Source organism: Gorilla gorilla, chromosome 9, assembly GCF_029281585.2.
Source record: "Gorilla gorilla gorilla isolate KB3781 chromosome 9, NHGRI_mGorGor1-v2.1_pri, whole genome shotgun sequence".
Lineage (NCBI taxonomy): Eukaryota > Metazoa > Chordata > Mammalia > Primates > Hominidae > Gorilla > Gorilla gorilla.
The window spans coordinates 52,942,612-52,965,916 of NC_073233.2; the positions used below are offsets into that span (position 1 = coordinate 52,942,612).

The 23,305-nt window shown below is 42.8% G+C and overlaps 1 protein-coding gene across 16 annotated transcripts in view; it reads right to left on the reverse strand.

Moving 5' to 3' along the window:
* The window catches only part of AMBRA1 (autophagy and beclin 1 regulator 1), a 205,014-nt gene that overhangs the window by 176,082 nt on the left and 5,627 nt on the right, over positions 1–23,305 (reverse strand). Inside the window, exon 1 of one of the 16 annotated variants that reach the window (XM_055354793.2) lies at positions 700–1,239. The exons of 14 other annotated variants lie outside the window; for them this stretch is intronic. The gene's annotated coding sequence lies outside the window, so the exon portion shown is untranslated. Of the gene's footprint in view, positions 1–699; positions 1,240–23,305 lie in introns of those variants that run through there. One more of the 16 variants, XM_055354799.2, reaches the window with a different exon arrangement.

Sequence of the window (23,305 nt, forward strand, 5' to 3'; positions counted from 1 at the left end):
CACATCGGCTAATTTTTTTTGTATTTTAATAAAGACAGATTGCCCAGGCTGGTCTCAAAGCAATCTGCCAGCCTCAGCCTCCCAAAGTGCTGGGAACACAGGTGTGAGCCACTGTGCCCAGCCAGATGTCTTTCAATGGGTAAAGGATTAAACAAACTACAGTACATCCAAACCATGAAATACTATGTAGCAATTAAAAAGAGTGGAACTGGCCGGGGCGCTGGCTCACACCTTTAATCCCAGCACTCTGGGAGGCTGAGGAGGGTGGATCACCTGAGGTCAGGAGTTCGAGACCGGTCTGCCCAACACGGTGAAACCCGTCTCTACTAAAAATACAAAAACTAGCTGGCCATGGTGGCGGGCACCTGTAGTCCCAGCTACCGGGGCGGCTGAGGCAGGAGAATCGCTTGAACCCAGGAGACAGAGGTTGCAGTGAGCCGAGATTGAGCCACGGCACTCCAGCCTGGGTGACACAGTGAGACTACATCTCAAGAAAAAAAAAAAAAGAGTGGAGCTATTGATAATATAACTTGGATGAATCTCAAGAGAATTATGCTGAGTGAAAAAGGCCAATCCTTTGGCCAAATGGTTACATTCTATATAATTCCATTTATACAACATTCTTAAAATGACAAAGAGAGACATTAATGGTTGAAAGATTACAGATGGGACCCGGGGGGTGAGGATTGAGCTACCTACCCCCTGAAGGCATTCTCCCTGGATCTTCTGGGCAAAGCTTCATTGCAACTTTATCCACTGTGAAACTCCCTTTGCAAAAATTATAACAGTAAGAAAAGTATGACAGTGAAAAAGATCTGACCTAACCAATCCATCCTGCCTTTAACTGCCCTTGGTCATTCCTGTGCGTAGGACAAGCTAACTTTGGGAGAAATTTAGTTTACAGTTTAAATGATAACAGCCCTTCTCAAAACTAAACCGCCATTGTAAAACTAATAAAAGGCCCCAAGTTTAGGATTATGAGAGGGGCCTGAACTCTGCTAAAATGTAAGCATATGAACCCAGGAAGCGGAGGGTGCAGTGATCAGAGATCGCACCACTGCACTCTGGCATGGGCAACAGAGTGAGCCCTGTCTCAAGAAAATAAATAAAATTAAAATAAATAAAAATGTAAGCATATTAAATAGTGTTTGTTTGTTTGTGACAGAGTCTTGCTCTGTCGCCCAGACTGGAGTGCAGTGGTCCCATCTCGACTTACTGCAGCCTCCGCTTTCCGGATTCAAGCGATTCTCATGCCTCAGCCTCCCGAGCAGCTGGAATTACAGGTGCACACCACAACACCCAGTTAATTTTTGTATTTTTAGTAGAAACGTGGTTTCACCATTTTGGCCAGACTGATCTCGAACTCCTGACCTCTGGAGATCCACCCACCTCAGCCTCCCAAAGTGCTGGGATTACAGGCATGAGCCACCAAGCACGGCCTTATTTATTTTTTGAGACAGAGTCTTGCTCTGTCTCCCAGGCGGGAGTGCAGCGGCGTGATCTTGGCTCAATGCATTCTCCACCACCCGAGTTCAAGCAGTCCTCCTGGCTCAACCTTTCAAATAGCTGGGAGTACATGCAGGCACCACCACACTAATTTTCATATTTTTAGTAGAGATGGGGTTTCGCCATGTTGGCCAAGCTGGTCTCGAACTCCTGGCCTCAAGTGATTCGCCCACCTCAGCCTCCCAAAGTGCTGGGATTACAGGCGTGAGCCACCGTGCCCAGCCTTTTAAGATGTCTTTTCAGACTGTTGCACTTCTGAGGACAAGATGACCCCACCCCAACCAGCGATTCCTCTGTAGCCCCTAGCCAGAAGCAGACTCAGTACATAAGGACCATTTCGCATGTGCCTATGATTGCAACCCCAACCAATCAGCAGCACCCATTCCCTAGCCCGCCGTGTGCCAAACTATACTTGAAAAACCTAGCTGGGGCTGGGCGCGGTGGCTCACACCTGTAATCCCAGCATTTGAGAGGCGGAGGCAGGCGGATCACTTGACATCAGGGGTCCGAAACCAGCCTGGCCAACCTGGTGAAACCCCATCTCTACTAAAAATACAAAAATTACCCAGGTGTGGTGGCACATGCCTGTAATTCCAGATACTTGGCAGGCTGAGGCACAAGAATCACTTGAGCCCTGGAGGTGGAGGTTGCAGTAAGCTGAGATCCTGCCACTGCACTCCAGCCTGGGAGACAGAGTGAGACTCTGTCTTAAAAAAATAAAATAAAATAAAATCCAGCTGGATGCCGCAGTGGCACACACCTGTAATCCCAGCACTTTGGGTGGCCGAGGCAGGAAGATCACCTGAGGTCAAGAGTGCAAGACCAGCCTGGCCAACGTGGTGAAACCCCATCTCTACTAAAAATACAAAAATTAGCCGGGAGTGGTGGCAGGCGCCTGTAATTCCAGCTACTCGGAAGGCTGAGGGAGAAGAATTGCCTGAACCCAGGAGGCGGAGGTTGCAGTGAGCTGAGATCATGCCATTGCACTCCAGCTTGGGTGACAAGAGGGAAACTCAAAAACAAAAAACAAAAAAACAAAAAAATAGTGGCCAGGTGCAACAGCTCATGCCTGTAATCCCAGCACTTTGGGAGGCCAAGGTGGGTGGATCACCTGAGGTCAGGAGTTTGAGACCAGCCTGACCAACAGAAACACCCCATCTCTACTAAAAAGATATAAAATAAGCCGGGCGTGGTGGCGCATGCCTGTAATCCCAGCTACTCAGGAGGCTGAGGCAAGAGAATCGCTTCAACCTGGGAGGCAGAGATTGCAGTGAGCCGAGACCTCGCCATTGCACTCCTGCCTGGGCAACAAGAGCAAAACTCCATCTCAAAAAAAAAAAAAAAAAGGAACCCCCCAACCCTACCTTTTTTTTTTTTTTGAGACAGTCTTGTTCTGTTGCCCAGGCTGGAGAGCAGTGGCGCCATCTCAGCTCACTGCAACCTCCGCCTCCCGGGTTCAATCGATTCTCCTGCCTCAGTCTCCCAAGTTGCTGAGACTACAGGCATGTGCGACCAAGACCGGCTAATTTTTGTATTTTTAGTAGAGACAGGGTTTTGCCATTTTGGCCAGGCTGGTCTTGAACTCTTAACCTCAGGCGATCCACCTGCCTTGGCCTCCCAAAGTGCTAGGATTATAGTTGTGAGCCACCATGCCCGGCCGACCCTACCTTCTTGAGATAACCTTATAAACTCATACTTCATACAAACATGTATGCATATAATAGGTTTTGCTTCCTGAATCAAAATGGGATCATATATACCACACTCTAGCCTGGGTGACAAGAGGGAATCTCAAAAAAAAAAAAAAAAAAAGTAACCCTCCAACCCTACCCTCTTGAGATAACCTTATAAACTCATAGTTCATACAAACATGTATGCATATAATAGTTTTTGTTTCCCGTACCAAAATGGGATCATATATAACACACATTACCCTGCAGGCTACCTTTTTCACCTATTATCACTATATCACTGAGATGAAAAAAAAATATATATATATACATATATATAAAGTGCCAAGCAAGATGGCAGGTACAGAATACTTTCTGACTGGGGCAAACCTGGCAGATGTTTACCATGCTAATGTAGGATAGCTGAGTTAGCCATATTCAGTGAGAGTAGAAAGAGTCTGTGTAATATAGAAATAGCATTCCAAAGAGATCTGCAAAAATGCAAGGTCTGCCTGAGCGTAGTGGCTCATGGATATTTGTAATCCCAGCACTTTGGGAGGCTAAAGTGGGTGTATCACTTGAGGTCAGCAGTTTGAGACCAGCCTGGCCAACACGGCTGGTCATGAGAGAAATACCATCTCTACTAAAAATACAAAATTAGCCAGGTGTGTTGGTATGCACAGGTAATCCCAGCTACTCAGGAGGCTGAGGCAGGAGAATCACTTGAACCCAGAAGGCAGAGGTTGCAGTGAGCCAAGATCGCACCACTGCACTCCAGCCTGGGTGACAGAGTGAGACTTCATCTCAAAATAAATAAATAATAAAGGCCAGGCACGGTGGCTCACGCCTGTAATCCCAGCACTTTGAGAGGCCAAAGCAGGGGATCACCTGAGGTCAGGAGTTCAAGACCAGCCTGGCCAACATGGTGAAATCCTGTCGCTACTAAAAATACAAAAAAAAAAAAAAAAATTAGCGGGGCATGGTGGTGCATGCCTGTAATCCCAGCTACTTGGGAGGCTGAGGCAGAAGAATCGCTTGAACCTGGGAGCCAGAGGTTGCAGTGAGCAGAGATCGCACCACTGAACTCCAGCCTGGGCAACACAGTGAGACCATGTCTCAAAAAAAAAAAAAAAAAAAGCAAGGTCTTCTGTAGCTACTCTAGGAGCCCATCCCCACTCTAAGTCTCCTCCATGGAACTATCCTGTGGGCCCAGAGGGAGAAGTACGAAATTATATCTTTTCAGCAGAAAATGACGAGTGGAGATAATTCTCCCATGTATAAGCTTCTCCAAAATTACATTCCTTCTTCAGATAGAAATGTGAAGTATATTGCTGATCATTTTAAAAACATTCATTTGTAATACAAGGTATGACCACTATTAAGTGCCAATGCCTTATATACCCCATCTCTAAAGTCTCCTCCCACTCCACTCCCATTTTACAGACAAAACCCTGGCTCAACGTGATGTTACTTGCCCCCTCATTGAACAGTAATTTGATTGCTGTTAATATTTTTTTTTAAGCCAGTAAGAGATAAACTGTAGGTTAATGATACAACACTGGGTTTTTTCCCTGTATCAGGTTTTTCTATATTAACACATGACAACAGAAAAAATTCAAGACAGTTAACAAGTATGTAGGCACAAGTCATTTTCTAAATACATCTGCTGATCTTGGTTCAACTATTTTTGTCCATTTAGCATATTTTTGGAAGACTACACGATGCAGCAAGCCCTACTCCAAGAAAGCGATAGAGAACTGGAAAAAAATAAATGAACAAAAAAGGCCTCTAACCTCTGAGAGCTTGTGGGGAGACTACAACTGCAATATACTGTAACCATAACCACTGTACTGAAATGTGGCAAGTGTTACCCTCAAGGAAGTAACAAAGTGGCATGGTTTGAAAACTCCAGCTATCTTCCCAAAAGCAACAGATAATCTCTCACATTTGCCTCCTTACAATGGTTCTGGCTTCAATTCCGCTGATATTCTATAAATGACAAATACCAATTCTTATGCCTGGGCAAAAGGTCCCCAGTGTTCTTCTATACAAATCACTCAGTAAGTATGACAGAAGTTTGCCAGCTCAAGTCAGCACAAAGCTCCTTCTCCAAAAATAACCCTGTAATTTTTAGAAATTCTAGCAATGAAAATAAAGTATCTTTAACTTTTTTGTCAAATCATGGATATACAGAGTTAAAAGTGACTTAGGGATCATTTTGAACATAAAATCTTGAAAAGTAGCCATATTACAGTGGTTCACTTCTGTAATCCCAGTGGTTTGGGAGGCAAAGCAGAAGGAGTGTTTGAGCCCTAAAGTCTGAGATCAGCCTGGGCAATCTGGCAAAACCCCATCTCTACAAAAAATACAAAAATTAGCCAGCCATGGTGGCACACACCTGTAGTCCCAGCTACTCAGGAGGCTGAGGCAGGAAGACCACTTTAGCCTGGAAGGTCAAGGCTGCAGTAAGCCATGGTTTGTATCACTGCACTCTAGCCTAGGTGACAGAATGAGTCCCTGTCTCAATCAATCAATCTTTTTTTTTTTTTTTTGAGACAGAGTGTCCCTCTGTCGCCCAGGCTGGAGTGCAGTGGCGTGATCTCAGCTCAATGCAACCTCCACCTCCCAGGTTCAAGAGATTCTCCTGCCTCAGCCTGCTGAGTAGCTGGGACTACAGGAGCGCACCACCATGCCCAGCTAATTTTTGTGTTTTTAGTACAGACAGGGTTTCACCATGTTGGTCAGGCTGGTCTTGAACTCTTGACCTCGTGATCCGCCTGCCTCAGCCTCCCAAAGTGCTGAGATTACAGGCTTAAGCCACTGCGCCCTGCCCAATCAATCAATATCTTAAAAAGTTAGATTCACAGCCAGGCGTGGTGGCTTACGCCTATAATCCCAGGACTTTGCGAGGCCGAGGTGGGTGGATCACAAGGTCAAGAGATCGAGACCATGCTGGCCAACATGATGAAATGCCGTCTCTACTGAAAATACAAAAATTTGCTGGGCGTGGTGGCACCAGCCTGTAATCCCAGCTACTCGGGAGGCTAACGCAGGAGAATCGCTTAAACCCGGGAGGCGGAGGTTGCAGTGAGCAGAGATCGTGCAACTGCACTCCAGCCTGGTGATAGAGCGAGATTCCATCTCAAAAAAAAAAGTTAGATTCATTTGTCCATTGTTATAAGACTCACTAAGGGCATCTCTAGACATAAACCCAGGGCTCTTAACTCACTGTATAGGGTTTCTTTGCACTGCTGCTGCTTTAAATCCAGTAACAATAAATTTAATGAAGTCCAAGTTTTCTCATTTAATCAATCATAGATACATCCATGAGTAAATAATCATAGCAGTTTAAAGACTAACTTCATCAAAAACGAGCACACTAAGCACCCATCATGAGGTGCATACAGTAGGTAAAGAACTACCTATCTTTGATATGGCACAAGCTCTTAGGCATTGGAGGGAACTGTCAATACCCACTGAAAAATTGTCAGCATTATCATCATCATCTTGACAATTAGCTAGTATTTTGGGGTGTTTACTCTGAACCAGGCACTTTACATGTTATTTCTGATCCTTACAACAACTCTTGAAAGGTAGGTGTTATCATCCCCCCACTGTACATTTGTGGCCACCAGATTTAAAAATAAGTATTCTGAGCTGGGTATGGTGGCTCACGCCTGTAATCACAGCACTTTGGGAGGCTGAAGTGGATCACCTGAGGTCAGGAGTTCAAGACCAGCCTGCGCAACATGGTGAAACTCTGTCTCTACTAAAAATAAAAAAAATTAGCCGGGTGTGGTGGTGGACGCCTGTAATCCCAGCTACTCGGGAGGCTGCAGGAGGCTGAGGCAGGCGAATCGCTTGAACCTGGGAGGTGGAGGTTGGACTGAGCCGAGATCGCGCCATTGCACTCCAGCCTGGGCAACAAGAGCAAAACTCTGTCTCAAAAAAAAAAAAAAAAAAAAATATTCTGGCCAGGCATGGTGGCTCATGCCTGTAATCCTAGCACTTTGGGAGACTGAGGTGGGCTGATCACCTGAGGTCAGGAGTTCAAGACCAGCCTGGCCAACATGGTGAAACTGTCTCTACTCAAAATACAAAAATTAGCCAGGTGTGGTGGCACGCACCTGTAATTCCAGCTACTCAGGAGGCTGAGGCAGAGAATCGCTGGAACCCAGGAGGCAGAGGTTGCAGTGAGCCGAGATCAAGCCACTACACTCCAGCCTGGGCGACAGAGTGAGACTCTGTCTCAGAAAAACAAAAAACAAAAAACAAAAAACAAAAAAAAAAACTCAGTCCATGCACTTTTCCTGCTGTACCACACTCCCTAAGGGCAGAATAACTACACTGCACATGTGGCTGTGCTATCAAGTCACTTCAAACTTTGACATAATTTCCAGACTGGCAGTTATGTAATTTAGCCATCTTTTCAATCTTTAGATTGGTTTAGCTAATTTTCTTTTATGATTCCTCAAATGAGTGGTCTTCCAGGGTTTCTCTTTTTAAAGAAGCAGAATCCTTTTTCTTTTTCTTTTTTTTTTATTATACTTTAAGTTTTAGGGTACATGTGCATATTGTGCAGGTTAGTTACATATGTATACATGTGCCATGCTGGTGCGCTGCACCCACTAACTCGTCATCTAGCATTAGGTATATCTCCCAATGCTATCCCTCCCCCTCCCCCCACCCCACCACAGTCCCCAGAGTGTGATATTCCCCTTCCTGTGTCCATGTGATCTCATTGTTCAATTCCCACCTATGAGTGAGAACATGTGATGTTTGGTTTTTTGTCCTTGCAATAGTTTACTGAGAATGATGATTTCCAATTTCATCCATGTCCCTACAAAGGACATGAACTCATCATTTTTTATGGCTGCATAGTATTCCATGGTGTATATGTGCCACATTTTCTTAATCCAGTCTATCATTGTTGGACATTTGGATTGGTTCCAAGTCTTTGCTATTGTGAATAGTGCCGCAGTAAACATACATGTGCATGTGTCTTTATAGCAGCATGATTTATAGTTCTTTGGGTATATACCCAGTAATAGGATGGCTGGGTCAAATGGTATTTCTAGTTCTAGATCCCTGAGGAATCGCCACACTGACTTCCACAATGGTTGAACTAGTTTACAGTCCCACCAACAGTGTAAAAGTGTTCCCATTTCTCCACATCCTCTCCAGCACCTGTTGTTTCCTGACTTTTTAATGATTGCCATTCTAACTGGTGTGAGATGGTATCTCATTGTGGTTTTGATTTGCATTTCTCTGATGGCCAGTGATGATGAGCATTTTTTCATGTGTTTTTTGGCTGCATAAATGTCTTCTTTTGAGAAGTGTCTGTTCATGTCCTTCGCCCACTTTTTGATGGGATTGTTTGTTTTTTTCTTGTAAATTTGTTTGAGTTCATTGTAGATTCTGGATATTAGCCCTTTGTCAGATGAGTAGGTTGCGAAAATTTGCAGAATCCTTTTTCTAAAGGAAATCTTATGTGAAAACACTAAAATGTAAAGCAGGTCAAAGTTGAGCTGCTCTAGCTTAAGCAAGGTTGAGAGAACTAAAGCTCTTCCTTACTCTCATGGCCAACTCTTGGGCACCTCCAAAGAATACTTTGAAAAATACTCGTTTAAAACTGAAGACTCTGCTTTCTCCATCTCAGCTCTACCATTTGCCAGCTGTATAACCTTTGACAAAAAACAATGTTTCACTTTTTCAAACAATGTTTCACTTTCTCTCATCCTTTACAGGTTTGTTACAAATATTACATGGAAGAATAAATGTAAAACTCCCTATACATGGTTCACATTCAGAAGTTAGTTTCCTTCCTCTTTATCTACAGTGTTAATAGTTGTTGCCAATTCAAGAAAGCTCAATAAATATATCTGAAGATATTCTTGGCAGCAGAGAAGTGAACAAGTAAATGCTCCCATAGTTCAACTAACATAAACAAACCTAATAAATCCTTCATTAAAAGTACCAGTGGTATTAGTAACTCCCTCTTAGTCCTTTTGGGCTGCTTTAACAAAATACCAAAAACCACTCAGGCATGGTGGCTCGCACCTGTAATCCCGGCACTTTGGGAGGCTGAGGCGGGTGGATCACCTGAGGTCAAGAGTTCGAGACCGGCCTGACCAACATGGTGTAATCCCATCTCTACTAAAAACACAAAATTATCCCAGCGTGGTGGCGCGTGCCTGTAATCCCAACTACTCAGGAGTCTGAGGCAGGAGCATAGCTTGAACCCGGGAGGTGGAGGTTGTGGTGAGCTGAGAGAGCACCATCGCACTCTAGCCTGGGCAACAAGAGCGAAACTCTGTCTAAAAAAAAAAAAAAAAAAAAAACTAGGTAGCTTATAAACAACAGAAATTTGTCTTTTTTTCTTTTTTTTTTTTTTTTTTTTGAGACAGAGTCTCACTCTGTCACCCAGGCTGGAATACAATGGTATGATCTCGGCTCACTGCAACCTCCGCCTCCTGGGTTCAAGCAATTCTTCTGCCTCAGCCTCGCAAGCAGCTGGGAATACAAGTGCATGCCACCACGCCCAACTAATTTTTGTATTTTTAGTAGAGATGGGGTTTCACCATATTGGCCAGGCTGGTCTCGAACTCCTGACCTTGTGATCTGCCTGCCACGGCATCCCAAAGTGCTGGGATTATAGGCATGAGCCTCCGTGCCCAGCCAGGCTTCTATTTTTCCAGGCACCACAAACCAAAAATACATCTATGTAATGTGCACCCTCACCTGAGCAATTTTAAACTGGCTCTTGCCTAAAGAATTAAGAATCCATTGCTGTGTTCTATTATTAATAACATGTTCCCATTTCTTCATGTATAAACAGGGACCAAATCTATTTTTATACGAAAGAGATTGCCGGTCCCAATCTAAGCCCAGTCAACTCTCAAATCACACACTCTATGGAAGCTGCAGATGTTGGCTTTGATCACTATGATTCAGGAAGAATCATAACAGTAGATTACATAGCTAAGAAAAGAGTCATTTAAGATAATGAAGACATCCCTGAGTATGGATGTGGAATCCAAAAAGATTTAGAATACTAATCTAGTATTTTACCAGGAACCCTGAGCAATTCACCTGCTCTCTATTGATTACTGCTTTGTGAGAAAAGTGAAAATATACTCATGAAAATGCCAGAGACATTGGTGTTGCTGTTGTTTTGTAGACGGGGTCTCCATATGTTGCCAAGGCAGGTCTCGAACTCCTGGGCTCAAGAGATCCTCCCACCTCAGACTCCCAAAGTCCTGGGATTATGGGCATGAGTCACTGTGCCCAGCCAGACATATTGCTTTGATTAACCATCAAACAATTATGTCCCAGGGTTATCAGGGACCTCAGCAAGTCATCTCTGTCACCTCCCTTATTTCTAAACAAGCTCACACCTGAATGAACCCAGAAAGATAGTCTTTGGAGAAGATACATCATAATATCCCTCGGTAACAACATTTCAGTATCTTGTAGTCAGGAAGTTCTTTCTAACATGTAATCTACATCCTTTATGTTGCAATTAAAACACATTCCCTCTTGTCCTGTCCTCTATGGAAAGAGAACATCTGCTTAATACCACCTGAACAATATCCCTCCAAGAGATTATAAAATATAGGAAGCCCATTTCAAATAGCTTCATGTAAATGCAACATGGCTTTATATGGGTCACCTTAGACAAAGAACATGATTAAGAGTCTTAAATTCCTAATTCCATCACTGACTTGCTCTGAAGATGATAGGAAGTTAAAACCATGCAGATGCTGTGCTTCAATTATCCCATCAGTAAAATGCAAATAATAAAACCAGTATGTTAGAACTCAGTTCTTCATATAGGAAAGAGATTCTGAGTCCCAATCTAAGCCCAGCCAACAACTCTGAAATCACATACTCTGGAGAAGCTGCAGATGTTGGCTTTGATCTCTAACATGTCAGAAGATCATTAATATATTACCATAGGACCTGCAATTCCATTCCTACTTAGGTATATTCCTAAAATAACTGAAAATAAGCCAATGCACATGCATGTTCAAAGCAACACTATTCACAAGAGCAGAAGGCAGAAACAGCCCAAACGTTCTTCAATGGATGAATGGATAAACAAATGTGATGTATACACACAATGGAATATTATTCAGTCATGAAAAGGTATGAAGTACTGATAAATATTCCAATGGAGATAAATAAACCTCCAAAACATTAGGCTAAGTCAAAGAAGCCAGACACAAAAGATCACATATTGTATGATGCTATTTACATGAAATATCCAGAATAAATCAATCCAGAGACAGAATGCAGATTGATGGTTATCAGGGGCTGGAGGAAGGGCAGAATAAGGACAAACTGCTTAACTGGTAAGGGGTTTTACTTTGCAGAGACGGTAATGTTTTGAAACTAAAGAGGTTGCAGAACATTGTGAATGTACTTAAATGCCACTGAATTGTTCATTTTAAGATGGCTAATTTTACGTGAAGTGAATTTCAGTTCAGTAAATCCTTATTCTAAAAAAAAAAGAAAAAGAAAAAAAATTCAGCCAGGCGCGGTGGCTCATGCCTATAATCCCAGCACTTTGGGAGGCTGAGGCAGGCAGATCACCTGAGGTCAGGAGTTTGAGACCAGCCTGACCAATATGGAGAAACCGTGTCTCTACTAAAAGTACAAAATGTGCCGGGCATCGTGGTGCATGCCTATAATCCCAGCTACTCATGAGGCTGAGGCAGGAGAATCACTTGAACCCAGGAGGAGGAGGTTGCAGTGAGCCGAGATCGCACCACTGCACTCCAGCCTGGGCAACAAGAGTAAAATTCCATCTCAAAAACAAAACGAAACAAAACAAAAACGCTAGAAGCGGAGTGTGGTGTTTTGTACCTGTAATCCAGCTACTTGGGAGGCTAAAGCAGGAGGAAAGCTTGAGTTCAAGGCTACAGTGAACTACAATCACCACTGTAGTCTAGCCTGGAAGAAAGAGTGTCTCAAATAAACAAATAAAAGAATGCTAGGAGAACCAAAAAGGACAATGTCCATATAAGCATTTCCCAGGAAAGTTATCATATAAAATTCCAGGTAGGGCCGGACATGGTGGCTCACACCTGTAATCCCAGCACCTTAGGAAGCCGAGGCGGGTGGATCACCTGAGCTCAGGAGTTCGAGACCAGCTGGGTCAACATGGAGAAACCCTGTCTCTACTAAAAATACAAAAATTAGCCAGGCGTGGTCATGTGCGCTTGTAATCCCAGCTACTTGGGAGGCTGAGGCAACAGAGTTGCTTGAACCTGGGAGGCAGAAGTTGCAGTGAGCCAAGATCGCACCACTGCACTCTAGCCTGGGCGACAGAGCAAGACTCCATTTAAAAAAAAAAAAAAATTCTAGGTAGGACTGTAGCCAAAATGTTTATTATTATCATATAAATATGGCTAATTAGACTCTGGGCAAAGTATATAAATCACAAACTATTAATAGAAAACAATGGCAGGGCGCGGTGGTTCACGCCTGTAATCCCAGCACTTTGGGAGGCCGAGGCGGGCGGATCACGAGGTCAGGAGATCGAGACCATCCTGGCTAACACGGTGAAACCCCGTCTCTACTAAAAATACAAAAAATTAGCCGGGCATGGTGGCGGGTGTCTGTAGTCTCAGCTACTCAGGAGGCTGAGGCAGGAGAATGGTGTGAACCTGGGAGGTGGAGCTTGCAGTGAGCCGAGATTGCACCACTGCATGCACTCCAGCCTGGGCGACAGAGAGAGACTCAGTCTCAAAAAAAAAAAAAAAGTATAGAGCTTTGAGCTTTGTCACAATTATACAGTCAGTACATAGAAATAAGAGCCAATAAACAAGTGAATGAATAAAGAGGTTAACCAAGCACCTCAGCTAATTAGCTATAGCAACAATGACCACAAGAAAGCAATAAAAAAAAAAAAAAAAAAAGATAAGGAATGAACTTTAAAAGCCAGTAATACCAAAATACAAAGACCCATTCAGTAGGGAGGTGAAAAAAGAAAGGCTAAACATAGCAAATTTTAAAAGTACATAAAAAGGGCTGGGCATGGTGGCTCACGCCTGTAATCCCAGCACTTTGGGAGGCTGAGGCAGGAGAATCACCTGAGGTCAGGAGTTCGAGACCAGCCTGACCAACATGGAGAAACCCCATCTCTAATAAAAATACAAAATTAGCCATGCGTGGTGGTGCATGCCTGTAATCCCAGCTACTCGGGAAGCTGAGGCAGAAGAATCACTTGAACCCGGGAGGCAGAGGTTGTGGTGAGCCGAGATCACGCCATTGCACTCCAGCCTGGGCAACAAGAGCAAAACTCCATCTCAATAAATAAATAAATTAAGTAAGTAAGTACATAAAAAGTAGATAAACCCTTAAGGCCAACATAAAAAGGCCAGAGAATCATTACTCTCACCATTTTGCAAATATCTTCATGCTTTCACCCTTTTCTCTCTTAATACAACATCCTGGCAAGATACCAAGCTAAGCAGCCAAGAATACAAAAAATGGAAAGGTACAGATCCTATCTTCACGGATCTTACTGTCTTAGAGTATGCTTCTTATGAGGAAACAGACATGTTTTGTTTTGAGATGGATTCTTGTTCTGTCACCCAGGCTGGAGTGCAGTGACACAATATCAGCTCACTGTATCCTCCGCCTCCCCAGTTCAAGTGATTCTCCTGCCTCAGCCTCCTGAGGAGCTGGGATTACAGGTGTGCACCACCACGCCTGGCTAACTTTAGTATTTTTAGTAGAGACAGGGTTTCACCATGTTGGCCAGGCTGGTCTTGAACTCCTGACCTCATGTGATCTGCCTGCCTCAGCCTCCCAAATTGCTGGGATTACAGGCGTGAGTCACCACGCCCAGCCTACACATGTCAATAATCAAAATACACAGACCATCTCCACTTCGTCCCTTCCCATGCCTTAAACCCAATTCAATTTAGCTTCTGGCCCTACTTTCCTCCAATATTGTTCTTGCTATAATCACCAATGATCTCTGTGTTGATAAATCCAACAATGTACAGTGATTACTCCCTTCCCGAAATATGTTCCTATGTTGGTTTCTCTAATAACAAGCTCTTACATTTTCTCTTGAATTCCTTGGAGTGTGGTCTTCTCCTCCTACTCTATACTTGTTCTCTAAGAGATCTCATCCATTTCCCTTGGTTGTAAATACCATCTATATACTAATACCATCCAGATTTCTCTCCAGCGCCACTTTTGTGAATCAGCCTAAAGACTACTTACTTGATATCTACACTTGTATGTTTTCACAGGCATCTCACACTTAGCATGACTAAAACTGAGGTCTTCATTCCACTCCCCAACTCTAATCCAAATCTGCTCCTCCTCCAATGTTTCCATCTCAGAAACACCACCTTCATCTACCCAGAAGCTCAGGCCAAAAATCTGGAATCATACTTGACACCTTCTTCTTCCCACACATCCAATCCATTAAGTCTTGCCTGTCCTAATTCTAAAATATCTACTGAATCTTTCTACTTCTATCTCCACTGCCTACAGTCTAATCCAAACCATCATCGCCTTTTGCCTGGACCACTGCAATACTTCCTAACCATACTTCCCCGATTTCTTCTCTTTCCAAACCCCTCCCCACAATGTACCCACAGTAATGGGGTGTTGCTGTTGTTATTGTTGTTTTGGAGACAGAGCCTTGCTCTGTCACCCGGCCTGGAGTGCAGTATCATGGTTTAAGCTAACTGCAGCCTCAACCTCCCCAGACCAGATGATCCTCCCACCTTAGCCTCTTGAGTAGCTGGAAGCACAGGTGTGAGCCACCGCACCCAGCTAATTTTTTTGTACTTTTTGTAGAGATGGGATCTTACCATGTCACCCATGCTGGTCTCAAACTCCTGAGCTCAAGCAATCCACCCGCCTCAGCCTCCCAAAGTGCTAGGATTACAAGCATGAGCCACCGCGCCCGGCCCCAGAGTAACATTTTAAAATCATATATAAGGTCATGATACTCATGCTTAAAACCTTCAAAATCTTCTAATTATACTCAGGATAAAAATCCAAAAGCCAGCCAGGTACAGTGGCTCACGCCTGTAATCCCGGGACTTTGGGAGGCCAAAGCAGGTATATCACCTGAGGTCAGAAGTTCAAGACCAGCTGGCCAACATGGTGAAACCCCATCGCTACTAAAAATGAAAAAATTAGGCCAGGCGCAGTGGCTCACACCTGTAATCCCAGCACTTTGGGATGCCAAGGCAGGCAGATCACGAAGTCAGGAGATCGAGACCATCCTGGCTAACACATGAAACCCCGTTTCTACTAAAAATACAAAAAATTAGCCTGGTGTGGTGGTAGGCGCCTGTAGTCCCAGCTACTTGGGAGGCTAAGGCAGGATAATGACATGAGCCCGGAGGCAGAGCTTGCAGCAAGCCGAGATCGCGCCACTGCACTACTGCCTGGGTGACAGTGCGAGACTTCCTCTCGAAAAATAAATAAATAAATACATAAATAAAAAATTACCCACATGTAGTGGCACGTGCCTGTAGTGCCAGCTACTCAGGAGGCTGAGGCAGGAGAATCGCTTGAACCCAGGAGGCAGAAATCGCACTGAGCCGAGACCACACCACTGCACTCCAGCCTGGGCGACAGAGCAAAACTCCGTCCAAAAAAAAAAAAAAAATCCAAAAGCCTTGCTGGGTGTGGTAGTTCATGCCTGTAATTTCACCACTAAGAGAGGCCAATGTGGGGAAGGAGTTCTTGAGTCCAGGAGTTTGAGATCAGCCTAGGCAACATAGTGAGGCTTTGTCTCTACAAATAATCAAAAATTACCTAGGCATGGTGGTGGATGCCTGTAGTCCCAGCTACTTGGGAAGCCGAGGTGGGAGGATCCTTGAGCCTAGAAGATCAAGACTACAGAGAGCTGTGATCACACCACTGCATGCTAGCCTGGGGAACAGAGACCCTGTCTCAAAAAAAAAAAAAAAAAAAAAAAAAATCCAAAAGCCTTGACATAGTCCTGCCTAAGTCTCTATCCTCATTCTATCATTCTATGCCTCTTTCCTCCATCCCCTACTGTTCACTGTATTCCAACCATATCAACCTTCTTCCAGTTTCTCAAATGTGTCAAGCTCTCTCCCATCCTGAGAATTTCATACATGCTATTCCCTTCCCTTTCTATCCTTCTAGTCTCTGCTTAACTATCACTTCTTCAGAAAAATATTTCTCAAACCTCCAGTTTAATTCAGGTTCCCCTACTATAATCTCTTTTTATTCTTCTGTCATAGGTTTGGCACACACTGCAATTATATGTTTATTGGTATAATTATTTGTTTACTGTCTCTCTTTCCTCTGGACTATAATCTCCATACAGGCATGGACATCTATTTTTCCACTCTAGTCTCACTATATCGACCTAGTGTTTTAAAGTGTTTAGTAGTTAAGAATCAGTATAACTTAGAGGTTAAGAGCAGGGGAATGTGGAGCCAGGTTGTTTGGACGCAAATCCTGGTTCTGACATTTGCTAGCTATATACCTTGGGCAAATTGCTTAACTTCTCTGTGCCACAACTGCTACATCAATAAAATGAGAAGAATAAGAGTACTTATGCCATAAGGTTGTTAGTTGGAATGAAAAGAATCAATGCAAAGCGCTTACTACAGTACCTGGCACAAAGCATTCAATAAGGACTGGTTCTGATCAGAACCAATATTTGCTAGATAAACAAAAGTCTGAAAAGGTAAGAATTGAGATGCAGAATCACAATCAAGAAATAGTTGTAAAAGGCCTCACAGGGATATTTCATAACTCAAAAAAAAAAAAAGCCATAGTACATAATACGAAGCATTATGGTATCCTCACTGCCTACTGAAGGAATACACATGCAACAAACATTTATCAAATGAATGACTGTCGCCAAGTCAATCCTAAGCCAAAAGAACAAAGCTGGAGGCATCACGCTACCTGACTTCAAACTATACTACAAGGCTACAGTAACCAAAACAGCATGGTACTGGTACCAAAACAGAGATATAGATCAATGGAACAGAACAGAGCCCTCAGAAATAACGCCGCATATCTACAACTATCTGATCTTCGACAAACCTGAGAAAAACAAGCAATGGGGAAAGGATTCCCTATTTAATAAATGGTGCTGGGAAAACTGGCTAGCCATATGGAGAAAGCTGAAACTGGATCCCTTCCTTACACCTTATACAAAAATTAATTCAAGATGGATTAAAGACTTAAACGTTAGACCTAAAACCATAAAAACCCTAGAAGAAAACCTAGGCATTACCATTCAGGACATAGGCATGGGCAAGGACTTCATGTCTAAAACACCAAAAGCAATGGCAACAAAAGCCAAAATTGACAAATGGGATCTAATTAAACTAAAGAGCTTCTGCACAGCAAAAGAAACTACCATCAGAGTGAACAGGCAACCTACAAAATGGGAGAAAATTTTCACAACCTACTCATCTGACAAAGGGCTAATATCCAGAATCTACAATGAACTCAAACAAATTTACAAGAAAAAAACAAACAACCCCATCAAAAAGTGGGCAAAGGACATGAACAGACACTTCTCAAAAGAAGACATTTATGCAGTCAAAAAACACATGAAAAAATGCTCACCATCACTGGCCATCAGAGAAATGCAAATCAAAACCACAATGAGATACCATCTCACACCAGTTAGAATGGCAATCATTAAAAAGTCAGGAAACAACAGGTGCTGGAGAGGATGTGGAGAAATAGGAACACTTTTGCACTGTTGGTGGGACTGTAAACTAGTTCAACCATTGTGGAAGTCAGTGTGGCGATTCCTCAGGGATCTAGAACTAGAAATACCATTTGACCCAGCCATCCTATTACTGGGTATATACCCAAAGGACTATAAATCATGCTGCTATAAAGACACATGCACATGTATGTTTACTGTGGCACTATTCACAACAGCAAAGACTTGGAACCAATCCAAATGTCCAACAATGATAGACTGGATTAAGAAAATGTGGCACATATACACCATGGAATACTATGCAGCCATAAAAAATGATGAGTTCATGTCCTTTGTAGGGACATGGATGAAATTGGAAATCATCATTCTCAGTAAACTATTGCAAGGACAAAAAACCAAACATCACATGTTCTCACTCATAGGTGGGAATTGAGCAATGAGAACACATGGACACAGGAAGGGGAACATCACACTCTGGGGACTGTTGTGGGGTGGGGGGAGGGGCGAGGGATAGCATTAGGAGATATACCTAATGCTAAATGATGAGTTAATGGGTGCAGCACACCAGCATTGCACATGCATACATATGTAACTAACCTGCACATTGTGCACATGTACCCTAAAACTTGAAGTATAATAATAATAAAAAAAAGAAAAAAAAAAACAAACAAAAAACAAATGAATGACTGAAAAATACACACTCTGCTATAATCACTAGAAAGAATTTTTTTTTTAATTTTTCTGAGACAGGGTCTTGCCATGATGATGCCCAGGATGGAGTGCAGTGGTGTGATCTTGGCTCACTGCAGCCTTGATCTCCTAGGTTCAGGCAGTCCTCCTGCCTCAGCCTCCCAAGCAGCTGGAAATACAGGCATGCACCACCATTTCCAGCTAATTTTAAAAAATTGTTGCCAGGCTCAGTGGCTAACACCTGTAATCCCAACACTTTGGGAGGCTGAGACAGGTGGATCACCTGAGGTCAGGAGTTCAAGACCAGACTGGCCAACATGGTGAAACCCTATCTCTACTAAAAATACAAAAATTAGCTGGATGAGGTGGTGGGTGCTTATAAACCCAGCTACTCAGGAGGCTGAGGCAGGAGAATCGCTTGAACCTGGGAGGTAGAGGTTGCTGAGATCACACCACTTACTGTACTCCAGCCTGGGCGACAGAGTGAGACTCTGTCTTCAAAGAAAAGAAAAAAAAGACTGGGCATGGTGCCTCACACCTGTAATTCCAGCACTTTGGGAGGCCGAGGCAGGTGGACCACGAGGTCAGGAGATCGAGACCATCCTGGCTAACATGGTGAAAGCCCGACTCTACTAAAAATACAAAAATTAGCCAGGCGTGATGGCACACGCCTGTAGTCCCAGCTACTCAGGAGGTTGAGGCAGGAGAATCACTTGAACCAAGGAGGCGGAGGTTGCAGTGAGCTGAGATCATGCCACTGCACTCCAGCCTGGGTGACACAGCAAGATTCCGTCTCAAAAAAAAAATAAATATATATATATATTTATTATATATATTATATATAAATATATATATATTTATATATATATTATATATATAATATATATATTTATATATATATTTATATATATGTATATATTTATATATAATATATACATATTTATATATAATATATATATTTATATATATGTATATATTTATATATATATATAATCCTAGCTTCCCAAATTGCTGGGTTTAAAGGTGTGGGCCACCACACCAGGCATAAAGACTTTTATAATTGGAAAATAACAATAATTTTTTTTTTTTTTGAAATGGAGTTTCGCTCTTGTTGCCCAGGCTGGAATGCGATGGCATGATCTCAGCTCACCACAACCTCCGCCTCCCGGGTTCAAGCTATTCTCCTGCCTCAGCCTCCCCAGTAGCTGAGATTACAGGCATGCACCACCACACCCAGCTAATTTGTATTTTTAGCAGAGACAGGGTTTCTCCACGTTGGTCAGGCTGGTCATGAACTCCCAACCTCAGGTGATCCACCTGCCTCGGCCTCCCAAAGTGCTGGGATTACAGGCATTAGCCACTGCACCCAGCCGAAAATAATAATGATTTTTAAAACTGGACGCACTGGCTCACACCTGTAATTCCAGCACTTAGGGAGATCGAGGTGGGCAGATCACTTGAGGCCAGAGTTCAAGACAAGCCTGGCCAACATGGCAAAACTCTGACTCTACTAAAAGAAATACAAAAATTAGCCAGGTGTGGTGGCACACACCTGTAATCCCAGCTACTCGGGAGGCTGAGGCACAAGAATCGCTTGAACCCAGGAGGCAGAGGCTGCAGTGAGCCAAGATTGTGCCACCGCACCAGAGCAAGACTGTCTCCAAAAAATAATAAAAAAATAATTTTTTAATTAAAAATAAAGATCCATCTTTTTACTTTTTTTTTTCCTAGCTAGGATTTGAACCTATATCCTTTTACTTTATTTTGAAGGGTACTGCGGGGAAAGAGGGACATATATGCTGTTTTAACTTCCTATTCCCTATTAAAGTTTTCCCAAAGCATCTAAACTTCAATCTAAGAATCATTATCATGTGTTCTTTTGGAAAACTTTATTTTGTTATAATAACATGGTTACTAACAACTGGCATATACAGCACCTAGTGCTGTTTTAAATGCTTTATACATATTAACTAATTTAGTTCTTACAACAACTGTATGGTATTTTACAGATGAGGAGAGGCATAGAGAGACTAAGTAACTTGCCCAAGTTGTACAGCTAGTAAGCAGGGGTGCTGGAATTTGAACCAGGCTGCTTGGCTCCAGGACTCAGTGCCACTATGCTGCTATTCACAAGTCTGGGGAGAGATATTTTTCTGTCCTGTTTTCAGTGGTCACCTGAATAAAATACTCCAATTTTCTCTGCAAATCAAATGTGCTTATTAATCCTCTCCAACTCAGCAAAATTTCAGATGCTTCATTATACTATAGGTATTATACCTATGATCTATTCTAGAGAGCAGAAATAAGTGATGAAATCATGAAATGTAAAATTTGCTTCAGCTCATTTTAAAGAAACGCAACTTCAGGTCAGGCACAGTGGTTCCCGCCTATAATCCCAACATGTTGGGAGGCCAAGGTGGGCAGATCACCTAAAGTCAGGAGTTCGAGATCTGCCTGGCCAACATGGTGAAACCCCATCTCTACTCAAAATACAAAAATTAGCCGGACGTGGTGGCACACACCTGTAGTCCCAGCTACTCGGGAGGCTGAGGCACGAGAATAGCTTGAACCCAGGAGGTGGAGGCTGCAGTGAGCCGAGACTGCACCACTGCACTCCAGCCTGGGCCACAGAGTGAGACCCTGCCACAAAAAAAAAGTAAAAAATTAAACTCATTAGTCAAGCATGCTAGATATTTATAAGTCCTAGTTATCCTTGACTATGTAAAACCCAGTATTATCATACATTAAATATCAGACAAATATTACACGTAGCAATCAATCTTAAATGAAGACTTAGATGGCAGCAAGGAAACTTAAATTTACGCAATTATGATTTGTGATTCCAACTTTTCAAGGGGATTAAGGATGCTATGACTGAAGACTCCAATCCCTGTAAATACCCAGGGCTCGCCTCACTCCTTCTTCCCTCTGTCAGCCCTTGTTTATTTCCTTCAGAATACTTGTTTCAGTCTAAATTTCAGTATTTATCAAATACCTATGCTCCCCACTGGAATAAACTCCATAAGGAGACCATAAGAACACCTATGTCTACCTTTGTATCCCAACATCTAATGAGTCTTCAATAAATATTTGCTAGATGAACAAACATCTTCATAGGTAAGGGTTGAAACACACAGTCACAATCAAGAAATAGCTCCACAACGTCTGATGGGAATATTTCTGACCTCAGAAAAAAACATGGTACCAAAACAACACACAATGAAGAAAAAAATTTAGGTAGAGAAGTGAAGATTATTAACCCTAAGAGCAGAGGAAGAGACAAAAAATAAGTTAGAAAAGAAATAGAAGGAGGATGGGTGCTGTGGCTCATGCATGTAATCACAGAACTTTGACAGGCCAAGTTGGGCAGATGACTTGAGGTCAGGGGTTCAAGACCAGCCTGGCCAACATGGTGAAACCTGGTCTCTACTAAAAATACAAAATTAGCTGGGCCTGGTGGCGCGCGTCTGTAATCCCAGCTACTCAGGAAGCTGAGGAGGGGGAATCACTTGAACCTGGGAGGCGCAGGTTGCAATGAGCCAAGATAGCGCAGCTGCACTCCAGTCTGGATGACAGAGCAAGACTCCATCTCAAAAAAAAAAAACAGAAAGTAGCAAGTTGCCCAAGAACTTAAATAACATCTGTTCATTGTTGTTGTAAAATAGCATAGAAGTTAACAATTGAAGAGTACTTTATCCTTTTAAAGCATTTTCACATACTTTTTCTCAATGTAATCAACTTAAGTATTATGATGGGCCGGGCACGGTGGCTCATACCTGTATTCCCAGCACTTTGGTAGGCCAAGGCAGGTGGATCACCTGAAGTCAGGAGTTCGAGACCAGCCTGACCAACATGGTGAAAACCCGTCTCTACTAAAAAAAAGTACAAAAATTAGCCAGCCACATGCCTGTAGTCCCAGCTACTAGGGAGGCTGAGGCAGGAGAATCGCTTGAACCCACGAGGCGGAGGATGCAGTGAGCCGAGATCGCGCCATTGCACACCAGATTGGGCAACAAGAGCGAAACTCCATCTCAAAAAAAAAAAAAAAAGTATTATGATGGATGTTTTACTTTTCCATTCTTTAAATACAGACTCAGAAAAGCATTCAAAGCCTTTGATTTGAATCACAGCTCTACTATACCTACTGTGTGATCTTGGTTAAATTATTTACTGTCACTGGACTTCAACAAAAAAATGGAAAAATAGTATCTCTATGGGGAAATTAACATCTACTCTAAAGGACTCTTACAAGTATTAAATGAAATAACACATGTAAAGAACATGACACAGTAAATGCTCAATAAAGGACATTAACCTTCCCTACAGCCTCCTTAAATAATTTGTACAAGACTTCTCAGGTAGTAAATCTAGGGCTTAAACCCAGATCTCCTGATTACTTAATCTATTTTCTCCTTACATTACATTGGCAGGCTGCCACATACTACTGGACACATAAATACATGCTGACAATAACTAATCATAAAATTTTTATCCATCAGTAACTAATTTTAGCTGTGCAAAAAAAAATTGATCATATTAACTTGGGGGAGCCTGAAAAGATAAAATATAAATGACCCCAAACCACAGGACAGGCTGTACCACAGCATTTCTGTACAAACAGAAATTAAGACACTGAAAGCTCTCTCTGAGTTTATGAGGAACAATTGGAGAATGAAACAAGAATGACTGTGATTAAAGGAACCTAAGTTTTTTGGGGGTAAACCAAACCACT